The sequence below is a fragment of the Aythya ferina genome (assembly GCF_964211825.1).
Source record: "Aythya ferina genome assembly, chromosome: 8".
NCBI lineage: Eukaryota > Metazoa > Chordata > Aves > Anseriformes > Anatidae > Aythya > Aythya ferina.
In genome coordinates, this window is record NC_140304.1 from 21,245,254 (window position 1) to 21,270,443 (window position 25,190).

The 25,190-nt window shown below is 36.8% G+C and overlaps 1 protein-coding gene across 1 annotated transcript in view; it reads right to left on the reverse strand.

Moving 5' to 3' along the window:
• Nucleotides 1–13,030, reverse strand: part of PTGFR (prostaglandin F receptor) — a 53,929-nt gene extending 40,899 nt beyond the window's left edge. The window contains exon 1 of the mRNA XM_084528248.1: nucleotides 12,952–13,030. The gene's annotated coding sequence lies outside the window, so the exon portion shown is untranslated. The remainder of the gene's footprint in view (nucleotides 1–12,951) is intronic.
• Nucleotides 13,031–25,190: the final 12,160 nt, after the last annotated feature.

The window sequence follows — 25,190 nt, forward strand, 5'->3', positions numbered from 1 at the left end:
CTGTTCTATCTGTTAGATCTGTTAGCCAAGTATTCAAAGGCTGTATGTATGGTTAATGCCAATGGAGTTCAGAATTATTGTGGAAAGTGATGATTCAGACGAATGGTTAACTTTTCAAGCAATCCTGCCACATTAGATTAACACATTCAGACTCTGCCTCAGGATGGTCAGATTATTTTTTCAATATATTTTTTATAAGAAAAATCCAGGAGAGTTTAAGGATATCACCTTCCAGAATTTCAACAGTTACGTTTTGAGGTGTGAACATAAATAAATATAGTTTACTAAAAAGTCTGCTAGAGTATTACCATTCTCATTTGCTTGCAATGTGTGCAAGGTCACACAGAGTTTTCATGTAACATTTACAAGAGATGCATATATATAATACTGCATTTCCATTTTCAAGGCATAGGTACTAACCAACCGTATATCACTCATTTTTTTTTTGATAATGTGATTCAGAGTACAATGCCAACCAAAAGAAGCCCCAAAGGTTCCTAAATTAAGATGTTTCATTAAATCAATATTAAAAAGAACAACTTCAGCTTCCTTATCTGGAGCAATTAAACACCCACACAAACAAAAGCAACAACAACAACAAAATCTAATTATTCCCTCTGCAAAAATATGTTGGTTCTATTCTTAATCTCCCATTTTTCTGACCAAAATCCCACTGTCCATATTTTGCAGGACTCACTTTAGTAGGCAGGAGGGTTATATTTGGTTCCGCATGATTTCACTCAAAGCAAAATTTATATTCAGTTTATACTTTAATGCAGGATTAAAACTTTGCTGCAAGAGGCAAAGATTTTAGGAAAAAAAAAAAAAAAAACTGTCCAAATTCAATTAAAAGTATTAGGCAATTATTTATACCAATTGTCCTCCAAGATACTACCAGTCTCATATTAGAGAAACTATGAAGCTAGAAAGTTACTCTGTTCTCTGTTCACTAAGAATAAAATCCACTTACAAGATGGACAAGTTATGCTTGAGTTGTCAAATTATTATTACTTTTTTGTGTGTGTGTGAAAAAATAACACCAGAGCACTTAAAGATATTGCAAGTGTTGAAAAAAAAAAAATATCCCATACGTTTATTACCGTTGCATCATGTTTGGCCTTCTAGTCATAAACTTACTTTTGTTAGACAACGAAAATAGGAAATAAAGCAGAGTGGTAGTCTTCATCTGAATGAGCAGCACAACTGTAAGGAAAAAAAAAAAAAAAAAAAAAGAAAAAAAAAAGGAGAGAGAGAGAGAGGGAAACTAATCTTGTAATTTGAGGGCAGCAAACTTTGGGAATTAGTACTGAGCAAATCATAACCAAGTAAAAGCTGATGAGCTGGTATAACCACATTACCCTGAAAGTGTATTCTGATCATGATCTGACCACCTGCACAGGTTGCTGGTGGTCCACTTCTACAACTCCAATCATTGTTATGTTTTGCAGAAATAATAATAAAGATGCTAGATACAACTAATACTAGTGAAGAATAGTGGCAACTGAAACCAGAGTACAACAATCAAATGGAAGTCATTATGTTGTGCTCATATCCCAATTGTTATTGGCATTACTATTATAAACTCAGTTTAACTATTCACAGGAGAAGGAAAACACATCTTCACAGATACTCAACACAGCTTTTTCCCAGAGATTTATTTTCTTTGATTATTTTCTTTGATTCTCTTTACATGGTGATGTTACATGTACCAAAACTCAGAGAAAATAATCTATACAGTACGTGCAGAGTGAAGTACGTGAAGTAAGTTGGTGACTTAGCTTTTTTTTTTTTTATATAAAACCATTTACATGCAAGAAGCTAATAGATGAGTTTGCATAACAGAGAAAAACTACCACTCAAACTCTTAATACAATCTTTCTCCTGTAAATTAGCTTGTAAATAGCCTGTAATAAAGCTTAAGAGGGAATCAGCTAACAGGTATTTTCAGAGAAGCAAGAGAAATCGCAGTCCCCAGGCCTCTAGTTGCAGCACCTCTGTGCAACAAAATTATGGGAATGGGAAGGCAAATGGAAAGTGGATAATGCAGTTCCAGAACCTCACATCTGAGAGACTATGAAGCCTATACAAAGTTGGAATTAATGATGTGAAACCAACTCTTGCAAAAGATTTGCATCTCTGTGGCAAAACCATCAATGAAGCCAGTGAAGGGCATGAGGCCATGATCCAGCACTGGGAGGAAATATTTGCACTAGAAGTACATTCAAACATTTCAATATGTTCAACATCACAAAGACCCAATTATATTGTAGAGAAATGAAATTTCTCCAAATAAGATCTTGTTAGCTGACTAATCTCTCCTTTTTACTTTTTATTTTTTTTAATAAAAGGTTTCCCAGAAAGTGTGGGTATTGACTCACTTGTTTTCCACAGAACTTGCGCATAAGGTTTTGTTTTCTTTAAGAGACATCCCAATACCTCCTTGCTATTAAGAAAACCTGAGTGTGATCTGACTTTCTGCCATATTATGGGCTTGGGGACAGCCATAAACTGATCTCATGGGAAGGCTGTGAATTTTTCAATACAGGCTTTTCTAAGATGTGCAGCATCCAATTATGAAATCTGTAATTCCTGTATACTAAATAAATAAATAAATAAATAAAATCTATAAAAGTAATAATACTGGTGATTTATCAGAAGCAGCCACTGTATTACCTCTGATGACTTAACATAAAGATACATCCAGCCCACATGAAACATCACCTGTTATCTTTATTTCATATTCTTCACTCTTTTCTTCATATAAGCCAAGTTTGTTTTGGCAGATGAACTCCACGTAAACTAAACTGAATTTAGCAGTTAAAATTTTTATCACTGTTCTTAAGATTGTAAGGGCAAATAATGTATTTGTACACATTTATGTGGATGGTCAACATATCAAGTAACATCTTGTGATAGTGGCGGGCTTGAAGAAGAGAAGAAAGAAGGAAGCACTCATCCATAGGTAGCACCTAAGCAAGATATTTCCATCTCTTTACTACTGCAACAGACAAGCAAATTGCAGTTACTTAATCTATGCTTGGACAAAGGAGAATGGAAATTTTTTCTTGATCTGAGAATCAACCATGTCAGAAGGAAATGCACCATAAGGGGCACAAGAAACCACATCTTCTTCTTGGCTCTACAGGAAAGGCAACACTGGTACTTTCCATCATGTGCCTGACTCCTTTCTGCAACAAAATACAGCCAAAGTTCTCAGTTCTCATCCAACTCCCTAAATCATATTTGTGTTGGATAGTTTCTAACAGTGCCACTTCCATTCCTATTCTGTGCTACACTATCGTAAGACAAGCATGAAAAAATGTTTGTGATTCCTTCAGCCTGTCTCCTCCTCCACCTTATACCTTACCTTCCCTCACAACTATAGCTGTACCTGTTCTGGAAATCGCAGCTGAAGTTACCAAAGCTTGCACTGGATGGAAGTTGTAAGTCTGATTCTGACTTAAAATGTGAAGTCCAAATCCAAAAAGCTATGCTGACAAATCAGAAGTTTAAAAATTTGCCACAAAATTTGGATCTAAACCTACTGCTGACATTATTTAATAAGTACTGTCCAGAGCTAGAATAGGTGCATCACCTAAAAAGACTAGTTTCATTATTGAGAACTGATGTAGTTTTATTTCTATACAAGACAAAAGGAAACCTTAAGTCCCAAATAATATTGACTTTTAAGAGACTCTGATATTAATTCAGATTGAATTGGGTGTATCAGAAAGAAAGAAATAAAACTAAAAGAGTAAACTATCTTCACTTCTCTATCCTAGGAGCTTCTCTGAGCTTGCTTTTGTTTTGATCCATAGCTTCACATTTCAGATTGGTTGTCCGATTCAAACAAATGCAGAATCTTACCAAGTTCCTCTGCAGCTAATGTTAAAAATGAAATCATTTGAATAATTGATTTTTTTGGATCAGTAAGCAACAGGAAAAAAAAAAAAAAAAGTTAGTGGTTATTGTTTTGGATTCATCCCAAGCTGAAATGTTTCCACATACTCAGCCAATTAAAACAGATCATTTGAGATTGAACAAAACATTTAATTCAAACAGAAACAAATCAGACATACTTAGTAATGTCAGCAGGCCAGAGTCAAAAAGCAAACAAGAAAAAAATATATATTTCATGTCCTTGACCCCATGTACTAAAGGTGGTAATCCTGTTGCGCTTGGATCAGAACTGACTTGCAGGCAATCCAAGGACTGCTCCCATGCCAGCCCTGGGTACGTGAGGGAGCAGAGCTGGCTTTTGTAGGAATAGTGTTGGACCCTTCACAAGGAGAAGAAAGGAGCCAGCTGTGGCCAACACTTCTTGCCTGGATCAGTGACAAGTGACATGTTCAGCCTCAGGGAACTGTTGTCAGATCCTTCCTGTGAACTTCTTTCAGAGTTTCCTCTCCTCAGCTTTTGAGTTACAGTGCTTGTCCTTGATTATGTGAAATATGGAACGTAGCTCACAACAAAAGCAAGTTTCACCACTCTATATGTTGGGAAAACCATCCAAAATACAGGTGACTTGAGTGTTAACACTGCCCTGTTCACCCCATGAAGCTTAGGTCTTCATCTCACAAGCAGACCAGGACATTGTGAGACCAAATTCTGTTCAGAGGACTTTAGTTTTATCAAAGGCATACAAATCACTTTGTTAATCAAGTTATGAAAAAAAATGTTTCTCTTTGGATATATCATAATATTTACCCAGGACATATTTTTTCCTCATCCTATATTGCCTTAAATAGTACATTTTGAAAAGTAAAATGTTCTCAAAAAAAAAAAGTAAAGTCAAAGCTATTAAAAACATAATAAAAAATCACACTAATGTTTAATTTTGCTCAGATTTGGTGTAAACAAATGTGATAGTCCAGGTTTGCAGAAATACTTTTCAGAAGATATTTAAATTTACATATAATCCATAATATTTTAGGTGTTTGTTTTTGTTGTTTTTTTTAAGGCTTATGGTCTTGCTGAAACTCCCCTGAGAAAAAATAAACAAACACTCTATAAAACAATCTTTTAGTTTAAATATAAATACAAAATTGATCCTCTTTTTTGCTCATCCTATACAACTTTTCCTTGAGAATAAAAGTCTCAAATTGTAATAAGTGAATTAACACCCACAGAGACAAAAAGTAAACACAGTGAGACCAGAAATGGAACCACCATCTGCAAGAGGCATACAAGTGCAAGCCACAATAAATAAATAAATCAAGTAAAATAAAGGAAAGGGTTAGTGCATCTGTTTTCTCAATACAATAAAAGGCACCACTCTTTATTGGTCACTCCTTTTAGAAATACTTTTGGCGGCCAAGTTTTCTCAACTGTTGAATTTAATAAAACTGGGGGAAAATGGCATTTTCAAAGTTCACTTATTTCTCAAAGAGAAATGCAGATGTTCAACTTACCACAAACATCAACATTTTGTTTATTTTACAAAGAGCTGAGGAATTCACATCTCCCTTCTGGAGTCACGTTGTACGCTCCTTTATGAGACGACTCCCACTGATGTCAAACTCTCCTGGCTTGTAAATTTGGCGTGCCACTAACTGCGCTGCACTAACTCTGAGAAGGATTGTGAGGTTGTGGGACTACGAATAAGACAAAACATGCCTTCACATTCACACACAGCACTTGCCTAAGAAATAACAGCAGGCAGATGAAAGAAAGAACTAGAAGCTTTGCAGGAGGTTAAAACTTCTTTTGCTGCTACAAAGCAAAAATTCTTTTTTCTGCTTCCAAAACAAAATTCTGTAGCAATTCCAAGTTATATAAGTAGAATTATCCAATATCAAAGTAAGTCAAAAGGCGCAAAAAAGGTGAGAGCTGTAAAAAGGCAGACAAATTTGCCGTGATATTTCCCCTATTGGAATCTTTGTGACTCTTTTCTCCTGTAGCTTTTCCTTTTAAAGTCTTACTGCAAATCATTGTAGGAAAAAGCAGGTCCTAGCTACTCTGCTTCCTTTGCAATAATTGCTTCTGTTCTGAGGCCAGAAATATATGAATGGTGCATTGAACTTGTTTCTTTATTTGTTTCTTCAGCTGGGAACCTTGAGCCACAAAAAATAAATACTAAGTCAAATGAAAATGTGAAATGGATTTTCATCATTTAAAATAAATTAATAAATTGGTCCATGATTGGGAAAGCCTTCAACTCTCCTCAGTATTTCTGCACTGGTTGAATATTAAGCATTATTCCTGATGACACATACAAATGAGGTTATCAAGGTGATAACAGCACCTCACAGCTGTGAAGATCAGCTTCCTGGATTACGTTCCTAATTCATGTTCACCTTACAAAGGATCTGAGGATAGACCTTAGTCTTAGTGGACACACCGTTTCAGGCAGCAAGTGAATGTACGCTGGAACACCATGAGCTTTTGGTTTTGCTTTGCACATAATGGAAATGTTGCTTAAGAGTTGTTGAGCAATCTCCTGTAAGAAAATTCCCGATTATGAGAAAACTTTTCCTAAGAGATTTTCTGTGTTTTGGAAGATGTCGTGATGTTTGTGAGGTGTTTGAACTTAATGCTTGGAGGTGGGATTTAAGACTATTTTGTTTGAGTGCTACATTGTTTTGTTTTTGTTTTTTGGGAATCTTTCTGCACTGTAAGCCCAATAAATAGTTATTTCCCCATTTTTTTCCCCCAAAGAGAGGTAGTTCCTGTTTTCTTATTTCCTCCTTGGCTGCACTGATAATCCAAAACCCAGCATAAGGTTTGTATTTGTGCATTGCACAATTTCAGGCACTTTTGGGATGCCACCATATTGTAGCTGATTCAGAAGTAAATGAAGTCACTGGGAACCTTTTCCCTGCCCTCAGGGGGGTTTGGGAAGGCCTGTAAGGATTATTTTATTAATCTAGTAAACTCCCCTGTGAAAGTCATCAGGAAAATGCAAGCATACAGGTATTAAGATTGCACATTTCATTTCATAAGGATACCAGAAATAATGACAGGTTCACTGTTAAAACAGCTAACAAACTGAAGGGTAAGGAAGAACACCTCAACCAGCCTTTCTTGTCCTCTTTCCAGTTCACCTTCTTTTTGGAAACTAATTTTATTTATATATATATACATACGCATGTATTTATATATATATATATTAGGGGGGGAGTGTATTATAAAGCAAATCTATTTCTGAGAATCATCCAGCATGAAAGTGTTTAAAAGAACACACTTCCATTTGGTCTGACAAGTGTCTCCTCTCAATGTGGTTTATTCTCTGCTTACCACATCTTAGTGTCTAATTAATGGCAATTTAATAATGACAGTAAGTTGGCAGCTATTTTTATACAAAAACTGTGAAACACTTTTGACTTCTCAAATTGTTTCCATCACCTCTGTTCCTATAGCATCTTTCCTTTCCAAATGAAAATGTAACTGATAAAACAGTAAATAAAACTCTTGCCTACTTAGAAAAAAAAAATGCAGTTCTGCAATCTTTTGGTTACACTCTACCATAATCACCATCAATTAGAAGTTGCTTTCTAAAGTGAAGACAGGAGTAAAGTATTCTCTAGATATTCATGAGTTTATTGCTATAAAAGGCAATATAAAATATATATAAATACAAATCCATGAACATTTTCTCTGTAGTCACTAAATTTCAGAAGCAACTTTAGTGTATTTGTATAAGGATATATGGAAAGGAATGCTCTAGGCAACAGAATCATAGGGCCCTTGCAAATATATAGTGGATTATTTTTTTTTTAATTACAGACTCACCACTAGATAATTTTTGATCCTTGGTTTTGCATTTAATTCTTCACCATATAAAAATATTTTATATTTTACCATTCCCATAAAGAGTTTTATTTTCTGAAGTCTTTAACAGTCTATCCTTAAGCTGTTTGGGATTTAACATGTGCTCACAGACCTATACTACTAAAAGCCTTGAATGGTGAGTTCTCTGATCCATGCAAGTTAAATGCAACACATGGGTAGAGTTAAAGATGAGAGGGAATAAGCACATGCTCCACATTGGCTTTGCCTTTAAATCAGCTGATGAGCAACTACTAAAACTGCAAGCTTCTGCCACTGCTCCAGCTTTCTCAGAGTGTAAATACATCCACAGCTGTTCCAGTTGGGAAACCATAACACAATTTATGCAAAGAGCACAGTTTACAAACAATTTAGTGGCTGAATGAGCATATCTCCAAAACTATCGTGCCAGCTGGAATGTTTCAGAAAGTGATCAGGAAGACGTACAGAAAACTATTTCTTAATTTTAGTGAGAAACCAAGATTAGAGCATTCTATTTCTTGGCAGCCTCTTGATAAGCAGCAGAAGAGATTAAAAAAAAAAAATTATTACAACGAAGCTGAAGTCACATGGGATTCTGTGATCATTGCTCTAGTTCATGCTATCTACAGGTAGAATTTCACAATATAGAGAAATATCCTTTCCTGCTCAAGGTGCAGAATACTTTCCACTTAGCCCTTACCAATACGGAGTCCACAATGTACCCATCAGGTAGCCCTGATTCACTTAGAGAAGAAGTGTATAATACATACATCCTGGTTAGCTAGTTAGGAAACATTCAGTGCATAAAACCATTTAAATCATTGCAGGGCCATTCAAAAGAACTGACCAATGCCAAAAGACAGAATCACAGAATCATCTAGGTTGGAAGAGACCTCCAAGATCGTTTAGTCCAATCTCTGACCTAACACTAACAAGTCCTGCACTAAACCATATTACTAAGCTCTACATCTAAACGTCTTTTTAAAGACCTCCAGGGATGGTGACTCCACCACTTCCCTGGGCAACCCATTCCAATACCTCACAACCCTCTCAGTAAAGAAGTTCTTCCTAATATCCAACCTAAAACACCCCTAGCGCAACTTTAGCCCATTCCCCCTTGTCCTGTCACCAGGCACGTGGGAGAATAGACCAACCCCCACCTCGCTATAGCCTCCTTTAAGGTATCTGTAGAGTGCAATAAGGTCGCCCCTGAGCCTCCTCTTCTTCAGGCTGAGCAATCCCAGCTCCCCCAGCCACTCCTCATAAGACTTGTTCTCCAGACCCCTCACCAGCTTCGTCGCCCTTCTCTGGACTTGCTCGAGCACCTCGATGTCCTTCTTGTAGCGAGGGGCCCAAAACTGAACACAGTACTCTAGGTGTGGCCTCACCAGAGCCGAGTACAGGGGGACAATCACTTCCCTAGACCTGCTGGCCACACCGCTTCTTATGCAAGCCAGGATGCCGTTGGCCTTCTTGGACATCTAAGCACACTGCTGGCTCATATTCAGCCAACTATCCACCAATACCAGGTCCTTCTCTGCCAGGCAGCTTTCCAACCACTCATCTCCCAGCCTGTAGCTCTGCTTGAGGTTGTTGCGCCCCAGGTGCAGGACCTGGCACTTGGCCTTGTTGAACTTCATACAGTTGGCCTCAGCCCATCGATTCAGCCTATCCAGGTCATCCTGCAGAGCCTTCCTACCCTCAAGCAGATCGACACACACACCTAACTTGGTGTCATCTGCGAACTTACTGAGGGTGCACTCACAGAATCACAGAATCACAGAATTTTCTAGGTTGGAAGAGACCTCAAGGTCATCGAGTCCAACCTCCAACCTAACGCTAACAGCCCTCCACTAAACCATATCCCTAAGCTCTACAAACTCGATCCCCTCATCCAGATCATCAATATTAAAGAGAATTGGCCCTGGTACTGAACCCTGGGGTACTCCACTAGTGACCAGCCTCCAACTGGATTTAACTCCATTCACCACGACTCTTTGGGCCTGGCTACCCAGCCAGTTTCTAACCCAATGAAGTGTATGTCAGTCCAAGCCAAGACATCTCAAGGGTACCTTTTTACTGTGCCTGGAATATGATGGAATTGAGTTTATTACTGTTATCAAAAACATATGTTAAGTTAGTGCCAAAAGGCACTAATCAGTAGTGGAGATCTTTTTGTTGGATGGTGCATAAACACAATTACCTGCCAGGCTTATAATCCTTTTGATCAGGACATTTTTATTTCCTTCACAAAATTATAGAATGCAATATATTAACTAAACATTTTTGTCACTGATGAGGAAGCTGTGACACAAAGGTCAGAAGAACTTTTGTTATGTTATCATAATGATATAATAATAATGGTATTATTCAGACAGCACTGACATTTGCTTTAATATACGAGTGTGTGTGAATTCGCTAGATTATTCTGCAGATTTCCTCAAAATGCCATTCTGCACACCAATGAGGCGCATGCTGGTTACCACTGATGCAATGGACTGTACCTTCAAGCTTCTAACTGCTCAAGCAAACTGTACTTCCAAGTGCTCAAGCATTGCCTACAGTCTCCCTCCACAGGTCTATAATATATCACTGAAAAAAAAAAAAAAGAAAGAAAAAAAAAAAACTTATTGGCTTTGGAGTTTGTGGCACATCCCAGACTATGTCAGGTTTAACCACTGTGTCTCAGGTAACCACAGCTGACATTGCTGAACTGTCATAAACACGGAGTAAAAGCCTCCCAGGTACACAGCTCCAGGAAATGCTAAACACAGCTTAGGATAAAATGGGGAAAACAAAAGACCCATTTGCAGCTGTCAAACCTTTAAAGCAGTCTACAGCCCAGTTCGAATCCTCTCCCTTAACCAGAGCCCCAAGACATGGTCTAGGCAAATTACTTTTGCTATTATTGTGTTTACTACCTGTTACCCCAGCTGAGAGGGCCTATCAACCCTCCAGCCATCACTGATACAAAAGGATTGACTGGGGCTTCCAAGCTTATCCCAACATTATTTATTCAAACAAACAAGCAAACAAACAAAAGCAAAGCAAAACATACAAATATACCTCATTATGCTTCTCAAGATCTCCCCTATTTGTGATCTGTCTTACATCAGCTTGACCAAAAGTAAAGGTTTCGATAACACATACACTGATGCATGTAGACAGTTTTTGGACAAATATTACTCATGGTTTTCCTGTCAGTTACTGGTTTAATATAATCTGTACAGCTGGCACATAAGCATTAGTTCATCTCCTTTGCCATATACTTCCCTCCCTTTACATCTATGATTCAGGTGCCTAGAAGATTTTGGCTCATTTGCTTGCATTTGTAACAGAACAAAGACAGCATCCTCTTCTGTACATCAGTTATATGTATTTCATAGAAGAATTGTATGTACAAAGGGCATTTGAACCTGTAAAATTTGTGTTCCAAGTGGAAACTCTCTTCTTAAATAAAGTAAGAACAAGATTTGACTGTTCATAGACTAGGGCACTTGAAATTGTTGCTTTTAGTTTCACTCTTTTCCCCCTGACCTGAGACAGGGAAGAGATAGCTTCAGAATCTCAGCTAAACCATAAATTTGTACTACTGAAGAGCAAAACTGCTCATGTTGGTTGGTGTCTGAGAATTAAAACAAAATTAACATTGCTCCACCTATGCCCCTCAGAGAATATTGGTTTTGTGGAAGCCTCTTCCTACATAGACACCTTCTTCTGCAGATTTGCTGAGAGTAAACCAGAAACATGAACACAGAGTTTTTTGCTATGAATTCACAATGATATACAATCATCTAAGAACAAAAACTGTCCAGAAAGAAAGAAAGAAAACAAAAAATATTTTATAAATAAATAATTAAATAAGCCTGGGAGGACTACAAGCTGTTATTTAGTCCTTTACCCTGTGCACTAGTTCCATGGTGCCTCAAAGTGCTTTGTCTCATCTCGCAACACTTTCCTAGCATCTCCTGGAACTGCTTTTGTAAGGTATCCCAGTCATGAACAAATTAGTTCTGACCTTATTTATTTTAAGATATTTTAAACTGAAGTGTTCTGCTTTCAAAAACAGAATTTCAGCCATGAGCTGAATTATACCTACCACCTTCTATTTCTCCATCTTTTAAAATATGAGGGCCTGCCAACTTCTAGAAACCAGTTGTGTCAGGAAAAGAAAAAAAAAAAAAAAAAAAAAGGAAATGAAGCTCTGAGTGTGTTAGTCAGAACAGCACGTAGTCCTTCCACAAAGACAGGGTTGTTTCTTGTGTCAGCTTTAGTGAACAGGATTTTTTTTTACATAAACCTATAAACAAACTATTCTGACAATTTCAAAATCACATTGAATTCTACTGCATCAAAAGGATGGCATTAATATGGGACTATGAGGGAAAGGGAAAAGAAATAAAATGAAGATACAGAAATGAAACTGCAAAGTAAACAAGGGAGTAAGGAAGAAAATTACGGTCAGAAGATGAAGTATTTTGTATATGATGTTTGTTCCCACTTTTTCTGAGCAAAGCAAGGTCTTTTCTACTTCTTGGCAGCAGTGCCTGCAGAACTGCAGTGCCTCTGTCAGAGCCAGGCTCCTTGGTGCTGTTCATTATTTTGGGTGGGAACACGATGCAACAGCAGGAGAAGGGAGGGTAATGGCAGCTGACCGAGCATCCTGCACTATGACAATCCAATGCCTGTGAGCAACCCCGGGCTGCCTTTGATTAGACTGCTCCCTGGCCTTAATCTAACTCAGAGGCAGCAGCCTCTGGAGCAGAGTATTGACGGTCATAAACACAATGATTTTACTGTTACAACACAGGATTATCCCATATCTTCCAAAAGCACATTTGGGGCTACTGCTCCCTCGTGTGCACTCTCTGTCAGCATTGTGCAGCAGGCTTCGCTGGTAATGCACTGGGAGTGCTCCTAACGCAGAACATTGCACAACATTCCACTTCTGTGGTACTGATCAGATGCCAATTATGTATCATTAACTATTGTGTTTGGATAGTAAATCGGGCAGACTTAGCTAAAATAACACAGCTTGTTTTACTAAGTTTTTATGTAAATAAAGCTATTGTACTGTTCTGATTCCATACTCATTGCTTCTCCCTATAGGCCAGATTCTGCTTTTGCTCTACTCAGTAAAAGCCAATTTCACAAGTTTTTCATTAGTTTCACAATGTAAATTTCACAATATACAATACTCACAAATTTGACCTTTCTCCAGCCATTTTCTGCAAAACTCCTCTCATTCTCTATGAGATACAGCCATTTCTTCATCACTTTCCCTGAAGGCAGAATAAAAAAGACACAGATCATATGTCATCCACTCCTGGATATAAAAATCATTTTCCTATTTCCTAAATTCAATGTTGTGACACATCAAGGACCCAGAAAGATGGTTCATGTTGTTGTCGGCTATCAAACGGCAGAGCTACAAATTAGCCAAGCTGTGGATACATGGCACACCAAGAAACTTTGTAGTTGAGCAAATGGAGATCAATGAGAAATGAAATACAAATAAATTTAAATTAGGAAGTCACTCAACTAGGAACTATTACCAAACCAAGAATGTTCTCATACATTTCCAAAAAACAACTGGCATGGATATCTAATTCTGTACTGGCCCCTTTCTCCAAATCTCAGCTGAAAAAGCTGAAAAGCAAGCATAACTATTTTTTGGAGGGGCTGCCTATATTTACAGAAGTCAGTGGGCTGGATCAAGTCAAAGGGTACAGACTATGTCTTTTGACCAGAGGACCTTCCTGTCCAGATTTCAGTAAGTACTGCCAACAACTAGTTAAGAAATCGTGCAATAGTTTGTAGACTTATGAATGTATTCAAGAAACACAGCATAAAGAAATATAATATCAACTGACTGTAAACACTGTGACTTTGAATCACATAGTTTGCACATCTAATAACTGTGAAGAACTTCCAAGTCAAAAGAAGTATTTCAAAAATATTTGTCAGAGACATCAGAGAAACATGAGAAAAAGAGTTTGCATTTGTCTTATGCTATACAGAAGATTACTGAATGTGTAGCTACCTAACAACTTTGATAACTGTCCATTTGTGTATACTCTTGTGGCAATAGGTCTTTAGCTTCTCATTCTATAGGCACAGCTTTCCAAACTGAAATTCTGCTTTTAAGAGCTTGATGATGGAAATGCAAAAGACAGATCACAAAACACACAGCAAAATTCTTCATTGCAAAAGTAAACTCAAAATTGCAAATGAAGTGACCATTCTAGGAAATGAACAGGACTTGGCAAGAGTGATATTTATAACTGTGAAGTAAAATAAGACCTCAGGCAGACTCTGCTTTATATCAAGAATCATTTGTCCCATTTGTCCACTGACAAAAATTGAACATAAGCATTGCATTAGTCTCACTCAATCTACTCATAAATCTCATGACCTAAAACTAAAGCATGTTTAGTCAAAATATATGCCACTTGAAGGGGCTGTTGGGATGTCTCCAACAGACACTTGGATGCATTCTTCAAGCAGAAGCATGGGTAGACATCCTGTGTAAATATCATTAGCTAACAGTGGTGAAAATACCTCCCAAAATCATCAAAATATGGTTAGTAAGTCTCACTGTAAATGCATGCAGGAAATCATTAATGACAAAAATAAATGTCCATGTTTTAACATACCCATTCCCAGATCATCACACATCAATTCAGAATGACCGTTACCCATATGAAATATAAAATTACTTTAATGCTTATTCCTTTCTATTCAAACACTTTCTCCTTTTCTGACTACCATATCTCCAGTAATTTCACTTTTAAGCTTTTTTTTATAATTCATTTTCCATATAATTAATTTTTTTACTTCAATTCACCATTGATAAGCTTTTGATTTCCTCTTTCTGTTCTCCTCCTGTGTTTTGTCTTGCATCACATAAAAACATGCTACACAATGCCACTTACAAAACAGTAAATGCCTCATCCAAACACAACTTGAGAGGGAATAAGAAATTTTCAACACCTTTTAGAATTAACCTTTCTGACAGGACAATCTTTCCTATGAATGTTTTTTATTATGAGCTAAGTCTTTAGGCCTCAGATAACTTAGATGTGTGACTCCCTTTGAGTCAAATTTATATCAAGAGACGATCTTGGATTATACCTGGGTGCACTTTGCTACATTTCTTGTATAGACAGCAATATTGACAGAGGAAGTGTGATGATTCTCAATTTTACTTATGGTGTGTCAGGTACAGAATCTTCTGGATACCTGTTCACAGTCCTACAGCAATGTCAGCATGTCATGCTGAGCAATGTATGAAGTATTGCAAACTATTCTTAGTACTATTTAGCAGTTAGGAAATATGGAGTCATATATTTCCAGGTCATTCTGGGAATTTCAGATAGACCCTTTTAATTCTGGTTTGCAGACAGAAATTTTAACATTTCTCATGCTCAGATGTAGTATTTTTAGCAGATCTGATAAAAACATTCCCCTTTAAATATGATATTTCTGAGTTTGGGATATTACCTGGCAATCTGAGCCACATTAAAGTAGAATATATGGCTGGCATGTTTGTCTTGAGAAGAATAAATCTTTTGGAATTTCTTCAGGAACAATGGAGAAAATAGTTATTCCAAATCACAGGATGAAAAAAGGAGACAAAAACAAGAGAAAGTTCAAATTTAAATTAATCTAATCCAAAATAAATGTTAACACGATTTATGGCTTCTGGATATAAGTGGCAAAGACAGAAATGCACACAATATGTTGTTAAAAGCTAGTGAATATTTTTTCTTTGAAAACACCCACCTGTATGCAGCAGGAATTACACTCGTTTCCTAACTCAGCAACCTGAGCATCCTGAGTAGGCAACAAATAGTTTCTGCTTAGTCAAAAGTTTAGTCAAAAGCATGCTACATACTACCAAGTACTAAATGTCTGGAAACACCTGCTGTCTCCATACTGTATCACAAGTTTTACTCCAGAAGCCTACAGAGCACAGAAGTCACCTGAGAGCTGAGACAGTGTTTGCTGCAGGCAGTTGCTGTATTTCCATGGACCTCAGTTACACCATGTCTGCTTGCAAAGCAGCCAGCTGCAGCTGACTACATTGCTTAGAAACCTGGTGGCCAAGGCAGCAGGAAGTAGGAGGGAAGGGTGAACAAATAACGTTGGTAGCTTTACCTATATGCTGGAGGTGATGGTACACACTGAGACTCCCTATGAAGAATCTTGAGATGTTTTGGCTGATAGTGATAAAGCAGTTGAACTGAAAGGCAGTAAAAAAAGTACTAAGCATTATTATATTGCCCAACTTTTAGATATTTACAGAGCTTCTGAACTGACATTGGTTAAAATCTCTTATTGTAGACTTAGGCAAAGAACCCCATTAGTGTTTGGAAAAAATATCTGTCCCTTAAATATGTTTTCATTTTGTTTGACAAATGTAATCCTCCCGTGCTGTTTTGTTGCAATGCACAAATGAAACTGGTGAAGCAGAAGGAGGCCCTTTTAATTAGGAAACTTGGAAAAAATTTCAGCTGAAAAAAAAGTAGTCATTCAGACAGCATAGTCAAAACTCCTTTTCAAAGTCTAAATAAAACTGAGAAACAGAAAAGGTTAGAATGAAATTAAAACCTAACAAGAAAATATAGCATCCCTACCTTTATAGTATCTATTAAACATATATATTAAAATGCATTAATTTTATGAATGTTTTTTACTAATTGACTGTATGTGGATTTTTTTAATTTATTTTTTAGAGTGGAAGCATTTGTAAACAAAATCTCAGACTCAGCAGAAACATCCGTCTGGATGCCACACTGCACAAGGCTGAAGCTGGATGTTCATGTTTGTGTAGGTTTGTGCAAAACAGAAACAGTGCCAGACAGCAATTGTATTCCTGAATTGGCTTTCTCAAACCAGACATTTGCTTCTAATCACAATTGTCAGGCTGTAATAAAAGGAGAAAAATAAGAGATTTTAAACAATGCAACATGTCTGTGTGAAAACTTTCTTTTACATCATAAAACCTTACCCTCGAATCCTCCCAGACAGAAGAAATCAGAACACCTCAAGTTTTCAGCTGCTGGTCAGAATAACCAGTTGTGTAAGTTTGCTACCAGGCGAGCCATTTTTCAGTCTGTGCCTCTAGTAAATGAACTGCAACTTTCTCAAATAAGTTTTGAAACAGAACTGAAGGTGGTTGCTAGCTTTATACTCTTGTGTGCTGAAAAATTTAGAGCTAAACTTGAACAGAGAAAAGGATTGAAAGCAACAAGTACTCAACAACAAGAGCATGTAGCAGTAAATGGACATCTATGACCCACTCAAAATACATGGCCATGAAGAAGTACAGACCAATAGAAATGATAACTTTAAACTGTTACACTTTTTCTTTGTATTTCTCTTACAACAAAATGAGCTAGTGAACTAGGCTTATGACCTTTCCATTCTGATATCTGCTAGAAAAGAAAAAAGTAAAAGGGGGGTGGGCGGGAGGGAGTGGACACAATATTATGTAAAAGTAATTCAAATATCAGGTGCAAAACTTAGAAAGAGCATGTTGATGTTTCTTCAGAAAGGCACCTGTAGCAGAGGAGAAGCCAGATCACAGTTCATTTGCTTCACCTTTTGCTGCTCACTTCCATGCCTTGTAGTGGTAGAAGAATTCATTCCATCAGGCAAACATCATAGTATATACAGCTTCTCACAATATCCTCACTGCAAGCACCTGGGAAATAAGTAACTCACTTGAACATGGAACAATTGTAAATTAACATAGAATAGCCAAGCACAGAAGTAACATGCTAATAACTGTTTCCCTGTCCCAGTTACTGAATTCCTGAGGGCAAATAGAATAGCTTACAAGTGATGAAGTCTGAAGGCCACATATGAATCATTCCCTGTCTCTTGAGTATCCTGAGTCATCTTCATTGTGAACAAAACAATGTTATTTATTTATTGCTCATCACTGTTAGCATCTGGGTGCCATGCAGAGTTTAAAATCAATATGCTGGCAGGCAGAACAGTACAGCACAGGCTTCTAGACTATGTCAGATGGTTATTAGATGTCCTTGTTGTTAACACCCACTTTTTGCTTTGCTTTGTCTTCTGCTGCTGCTGTCACTCTGGCAGTTGCAGTAAGTTGCTGAATTTGCCCTTGCTCTCCCATTGTTTGAGATTCTGTGTAAAATCTGTGACTATGCAGAGCTGAGAGCTCAGCCTTGGAGATAAGCAGAAAGCAGCAACTGGGAGAAAACGTTACAGGATTTGTTGGTAACATAGCTCCAATTTCTGCTGTTGTGACCAGCTACCTTTTTCATACAGTCAAAGCCAGTTGCCACTCTCTATCATTTCCATATGTATCATTCACATGTATTTTAAAGTGAACTAAGTTCTTGGTCAGTGATTTCCAATCCATTTACCTTTCACCAGATAATCCCATTTATGCATTTAGTCATTCACATGATTATGTGAGGAGTAGAGAGCTGTTTTTTCTCTAAACAAGACCTTCATTTCCTTTGGCAATGCTCCTCTCCTATGTAAAAAATTAAAACTATGTAGAGTATATTTTATTTGCTAAAAAGGGCTACACTCCATACCAAGAAACTATTTCATGAGATTTTTCAAATTTGATATCTTATTAACCTTTATTTTTTGGATTCAAGCTTCTTAGCCTTCAGATTTCAAGTCAGTTAAGATACACAGCTCAAAAGTATGGATGTCTTTAAAAGATATGATAAGTATTTGCAAAAAGCACACAGCAAAGAACAATAGGGTGGTAACCACAGTATTTCTGATACTTCTTGCTTCTAGCAAATCTGAAACATAATAATCTCACCAGCACTCAGTAGCTCACATACTTGGGGTATCTGAATTTTGGAATGTTCTACATAAATATTTTATGGTTTGTTACCAGAACTGCTCAGTCCTGATGAGTTTAATGGAAATCTGTGAGTAAGTATTATATTCAAGCATGTCAACAAATTTCCCAGTTAATCACACATGGGCATAGACAAAAAAAAAAAAAAAAAAAAAAAAAAAAAAAAAATCACTCAAAGCACTCGGGACTGGAGGACAGTCAAAAAAAAATTGGACCTTAAGTCATTAAGTCCTCAGTAGAGATACTGACAACCCACAAATATGAGGCCATTGGAAATGCTGTATATGCTAATAATGATTCCTCACACAGAAAACACGAGAAATCTTCCTAACAATTCTGATTTTCAAGCCTTGACATCAAATAACTATTTGGCAAAACCAAAATTTCAACAAAAGAAAGAATCCTGTGAGATTCACAACACGATTTCTTTTTGCCTTTTTTAAAATTTTATTTTTTGTTTACTTCGTCTCTAAATTGTGTGTCCCCCTCTTATATTTTATTACATATAACTAAAATCTGAAGGATTACCTAAATTAAGAGCTTTAAAAGAGCGTACAGAAAACTCATATCTGGAGGAGCCCTGCCCTGAGATTCCTGTGGAGAAATGACAGCAATTTGGAATGGGACTGCATTGGCAGATAGCCCCCATCACATCTCTAATTTCTATTCCCTCATGGATACATCATTGTTTAACTTCCCTCACAGAGAGGAACACAGGGCTCTAGTTGTAGGATTTATTTGTTTTTAAAAACTGCTTCTGTCTGTATTTAATTATATTAACACACAAATTGTGCAGTCACCTGGAGCAACTGTCACCCTATCTATTGGTCCTAAAGGCAACAAAGGGATAACTGGTTGGAAACAATATTTTCTATAACAAGCTATTAGGCAAGAACATGAGAAAAAGAGATTTCTCAAGAATGCACTTATATAATATGGTCTCTTCCATCCCTTTATCAATGTGAATAAAACACAAGCACATCAAATGAAGAGCCTCCTGATATAGCCAGTTGCTTCATGCAGCGAGTTCTCACTCTCCAGCAGGCATCAAAGTAAGGGATACTATTGTGACCCAGTGCTAGATGAGGAATGTCAGAAAGAAATGCTTTGTCAGTATGTCAAATAATTAAGCCATTCAAACTTCCACCCAGAAACATAGGGGAAAATATTATATGACCTTATTATTATTATTATGTATTATTATATATTATTATATATTGTTATTATTATTTATTTAAGACATAGCTACTCGATGTTGCTACACTCCAAACTTCACCCAGGAACTGGGGAAAATGGAATGTTAGAATGGTAACAGAATATGTATGTAAATAAAGTATAGGGTAAATTTTTCCCAACAACTCCACTAACTTTGTTAGCAACCCCTTTCTATACACAAGCAAGATAGCCAGTGGCAGAGAACTGTTCCTCTACATATCTCCATTCACCAGCTCCCCAATTTCTTTCCAGGCACTTTCAGCTTGGACCAGCAGCAAACAACATAACTTAAGGGTTTCTCTGCAGTTGTGGATCCAGAGAGCTGCATGCTTTGGTGCTACCACCTTGCCTGGTTTCTTAGTTCATTAAGGAACTAGGCAGAGGCAAATTTTAGAATAGTCTCTTTTCTGCAGCTGCTTCATCCATTATCATTTGGGATTAGTAGGTCCAATACACTCACACAGTATTAAAATAATAACAATAAATTAAAAGATAATAATAAAAAGGGAAAAAACAATCTAACTTCTTCAAAACAAGCATTTTGTCATCTCCTTCAAACTCTGTAATGCTTAAGGGGAATATCATCCTCAAAATCCAAGACAGCATATAAACATATTTGTACATAGTTATGAAACTATAGTTTTAGAACTACATCACATTCTGTCATAAACATATAGTAGCAGACAAAAATTGGACACTGATTGCCAACAACCACCTGAAAAGAAGAGGGGAAAAAAAGAAAAAAAAAAAGAAAAAAGAAAAAAAAAAAAAAGATAAGTTACTTGGACCAACAATTCAAAATTTATTTTCCATTCAGTTTCAAGTTCAGGCTAAGAAAACCTCTCATTAGAGACATCACAAAGTAAATTTTATTCTTTCTTTAAAAAGAATTTCCTGTGCATGACAAAATATGCCAGACCTTTAGTTACTCACGTATCCTTTTCCAGCAGTTTGGGGAAATTTTCCCTTACTGTCATTTAAAATTCTGATTATATTCAAAGGAACAACACTGTGACAGTTTTAATTCACTGGTTTCCAGAAAATATGTTATATGGCGTACCAAAAAGGAGGAGAAAAAATAAAAAATACCAGATGAACACATAGTAAAGGGAAAGAATTACTGCTACAGGTATAAGTGAACTGAACCAAAGGCAAAGACAGGAAAATTAATATAATAAGACATTGTTAAAAAAAGCCAGATGATCCCCTGAAGCTGATCTGGCAGATCTTTCTGATCTGAGGTGAATTTTCAAGCGAAGATTTATTTTGAAGGTTCTCAGTGAAAATTTTCCCAGGGAAGAGAAGATAAAGTATTTTTGCTAATTTATGATAATACTAATGCTTGACCAGAAGAGTAAATTTCCAGTCATGTGAAACATTTGAAGTATCTATCCTAAGACAACACTAGTAGGCCAAACAATTGTATTATTTTATGGAAAAATATTTTAATGTTTTAGGTTGATCTAAAAGTTTCCACTTTATTTTGATCTATACTTTGTAAAATACTCTATTCTCCTTAACTGACAAAAACAAATATAGAATTTCCATTTCAAAAATGTTAAAAAGGCAAGCAACTGGCAAGAAGCAGACTCATTTCAAATTGACTGGCACTGCATTTTTAATTGCATGTAAATAAGTGCAAAAATGCCTCATTTCTATGCAGCATCTCTGCATAGAGCATGCAGTTTCTGGGATGGCATATATATGGCAACTGCACAAGGAAATGATCGAAGAGCTAAACAGATCTACAGTAGGGTGCTCAATTACACACTGAAAAAGTGTGATGTAAATTGGGCTGCATGAGCCACATGTACTGAGAGCTTGGCTCAGACTGCATCTCCTGTTCAGGCACTGTTTGTACTGAAATGTAATTAGTTTGTTATATCACTAGTCTTCTAAACACTATGTGTCCATTACTGAGTTATGCCCTCTATACTCAATGTTCTTTTATCTTTTGTGCTCTTGTTCTTTATTATGAAGTCCTGAGCACTGCATTTCATCTGTGGACATCAAATATTATTTCTGTTGTGTAAACCACAAGAGCAGGTTCAGTCCTTTCTGCATTTACCTCATGATCTATGGATCCACTCACATATAAATTACTACTGAATAGTTTAGTGCTTTGTGGTATCCTGCCTTTCAAAGTGGATATCTGAATGTTTATCTAATATGTAATTTACAAACTTATGCATTATGGTAGGTTACATAAATAAGGAAGAAAAAAATGAATTTAAAGGAAAGTTAATCTAATCTAAAACATAAATTAATATAAATAGACATTTTAGCCATCAGTGGACAAATCAAAAACCTTAAGCATATAATGCTGGAAGTATTTTATACGTGGAATTTGAGTACTTTATGTAAAATATTATCATATTATTTGAGTACTTTATGTAAAATATTATCATATTATATATCATTATAGAATGCTACTTTAAATTGCTTAGAAAGTTTAAAGCCTTTTATAACTAACTAAATAGTTATAAACTATTAACTATTAAACTACATAAACTGAATTACTAGTTATCACTGAGTAATTCAAAATCATTGTCTTTTGTCTTGATTTCATATGAAAAAGACAAAAATGACATAATAACACATGAAAAGTTTGATGGAGGCCTTAGTAATATGAAGGAAAGAATGCTTAGGAGTTTGTAATTCCTCTCTGTCTTTAACAGCATAGATCTGAAGGTGCTACAGATCACCTAAAACAAAACCTTAGCAAACAAAATAGACTAGTAGGTGTAGGAAGAAAAAGTAGCACAGGGTCACATTTCCCATTGATGCATTCGGTCCATATTTAGTCACTTGACTTTAATTAACAACAGTAGGCAGTTAATAGCACAGAAATTAAATTGATTAGCATTGGCAGTATTTGATCGTGAAATTAAGTCATGAAATAGTGTTAGTCTAAGCATGATGGAAAACCAGGTAGTTCAGCAACAGTACAAATGCTACCAGTCAGAACCCTGACAAAAATGTCAACAGTGTATCATCAACCATGAGGACCATTCTACCTGAGAAGAGCTGCTAAGAGTATCAGAAGAAAACAGTAAGTAAAGGTATTGTTTCTGTATATGACTGTTCTGCAGCATTTGTTTAGACATCTGCTAATAAAAGGCAAATAGTCATGAAAAATTACTGCAAGGATATTTATGAAGTTTGCCTGGAGCTGGTTCCTCAGAAATTGAGGTGACAAAGGCAACTGAGAAAGCAATGAAAAAGGCAATGAATACATTTATAAAGTGTAATAAAATTAAAATGGTTAATTAAAATCCTGAGGCTTCTCTGTACGTTTCCTAATTCAGTCAGAAGAATTTATAATGAAGTGCAATCTTCTGTATTATTATTTCCTTCAGCAAAAAGGTTGTAAATAACACTGTGATACTGTTGTCTGCCCTCTGTTTTGTTCTTCATTCTTATTTCAGTTTAAAATCCCAAGTGATTGCTATGTGCAGCAATAATAAAAAGATGTCCGTAAGCTGTAAGTTAAGCTTCCCTTTAAAAGAAAAATTCTCTCTCCAGCTCTTATCAAACCACACTAAGGCCAGCTGTCCTGCAGCACCCTCTCCAGCCACTCAGCACATCTTGACCTTACTTATACTGGGTCATTATTGATGAACCCATTTTCTTCTGATGAAATGACTGCTCAGCAGGCATCATCCCAAACATGCTTCCATCAGGGGAAAGGGACTGAGATCTGCTTTTTATGCTAATCTTCTTCCATTGCAGTGGAAGGTTCTCATTCCAAGGTGCTCAAAGATCAGCGTGCACCTGTTCTCCCACTGCTGGAGGCTGCTACATCTCACCATCAAATCCTTCCCCAGGACCGGTTCCCCAAATTCTAGCACTACCTTGGCACAAGTGAGACTGATTTGACAAGCCAAATCCAACTAAATCCACGTTTCCCAGATTTTGGACCCATTTCTCTGTCTGAATCAAGGCTCAGAAAAGAACTCAAGCTAGTGAAACATTTATCTTGTTATTGCCTATCTGGTTTAAGCAGCAATAAGGAAAGTGCTAATGACTATCAGAGCGGCTGTTCTGTAGAAGCACAGCACCTGCATGTGGTACAGCACGCCAGTGCTGACTGTTACCATGGCCAGATAATTAGACACAGCTGAGATGAATATACCCAAGATGCCCAAGCTGCGTGGACAAAATAACTCTACAGCTAAGGATCCAGAGGAGGATCCATGTGAATGGTACCTTGTGATTCCCAGTACAGGGAACCAGTACTGTATATCTGACATGAGGATGCCTACAACATTATACTGCTCTTCCAGCCACTCTCAACCTGTGAAGACTACTTCATGACTAGCAACTCACAGCCAAACATTTCAATTTGGACAGACCTTTGAAAGGAATTAAACCTAGAGACTATGCAGGATGAACAATTACAGATTTTTTGGCTATCACATTATTACACATCCAGAAATTCTTTGCAGGAATAGATGATTTCAAACAGTGTTTTCATAAATAACACTAAACAAAACGAGGAAAACCAAACAAAGACACAAGTTAGATAGAAATTCTTTGCTAGCTTCAAAATGCACGTGTCCCAGATTGACTGGTTAAAGATTCTTTTTATAGCTTCTTATGTATTTTTAAATGGCAAGGGCTCATTCTTCTGCTGTAAGCAGAACTGTCAGTAGAAGAAAGCAATCTCTGTTTCACTCTTTTCAATTAATTTTGAGCAGAGTACATTTCTGTAGCATGTTCTAACATCTTTGAATACAGCTGAGTAAATGCCAAGATGCTTGCTAATGAAAATTAATTTCATGTTGTGTTCTGTACATATAGTATCATTTTACTTGGAGAAAACATTTTCAATCAAGATATCAACTTCTACAGAATCTTTTCAATTTCACCAAATGTGCTTCATCAGTCTGTTATAGGTTTGAGCTTTCCTTTCTTGACTTGAGGAGATATGATCCCTCCCAGGTTTCAGTGTTGGACCATGGAGCCTGCAATATTTCCCAAGAGTTCTCAGACTGTTTTTTTTCCAGAAACACATAGCTTCACACCAAATTAAAAAGGAGATTCACTGAGAGACTAGACTAAGTAAACCTTGGACATAAATTTCTCCACTGGCACCAACTCATACAGCTCTTAATCATGCCAGAAGAGAAAAGCAGTGTAAATGCAAAGAGCTGAGCAGCATAATTGGGGCTACACCAAATCATTATAGCATCAGCTTTAGTGAAAGAGGTAGACTTATACCTTCTTTCAGATCCAGCTGGCTCTGTATGAGAGAGAACTAGCCCAGCTGCTCAACACCACCTTCCTTTTTTGAGCACTGGGTTCTGCAGTGGGGCAGAATCTTGACTCCAGGTACTTCAGAGTTAGTTTCAAGAAAAACATT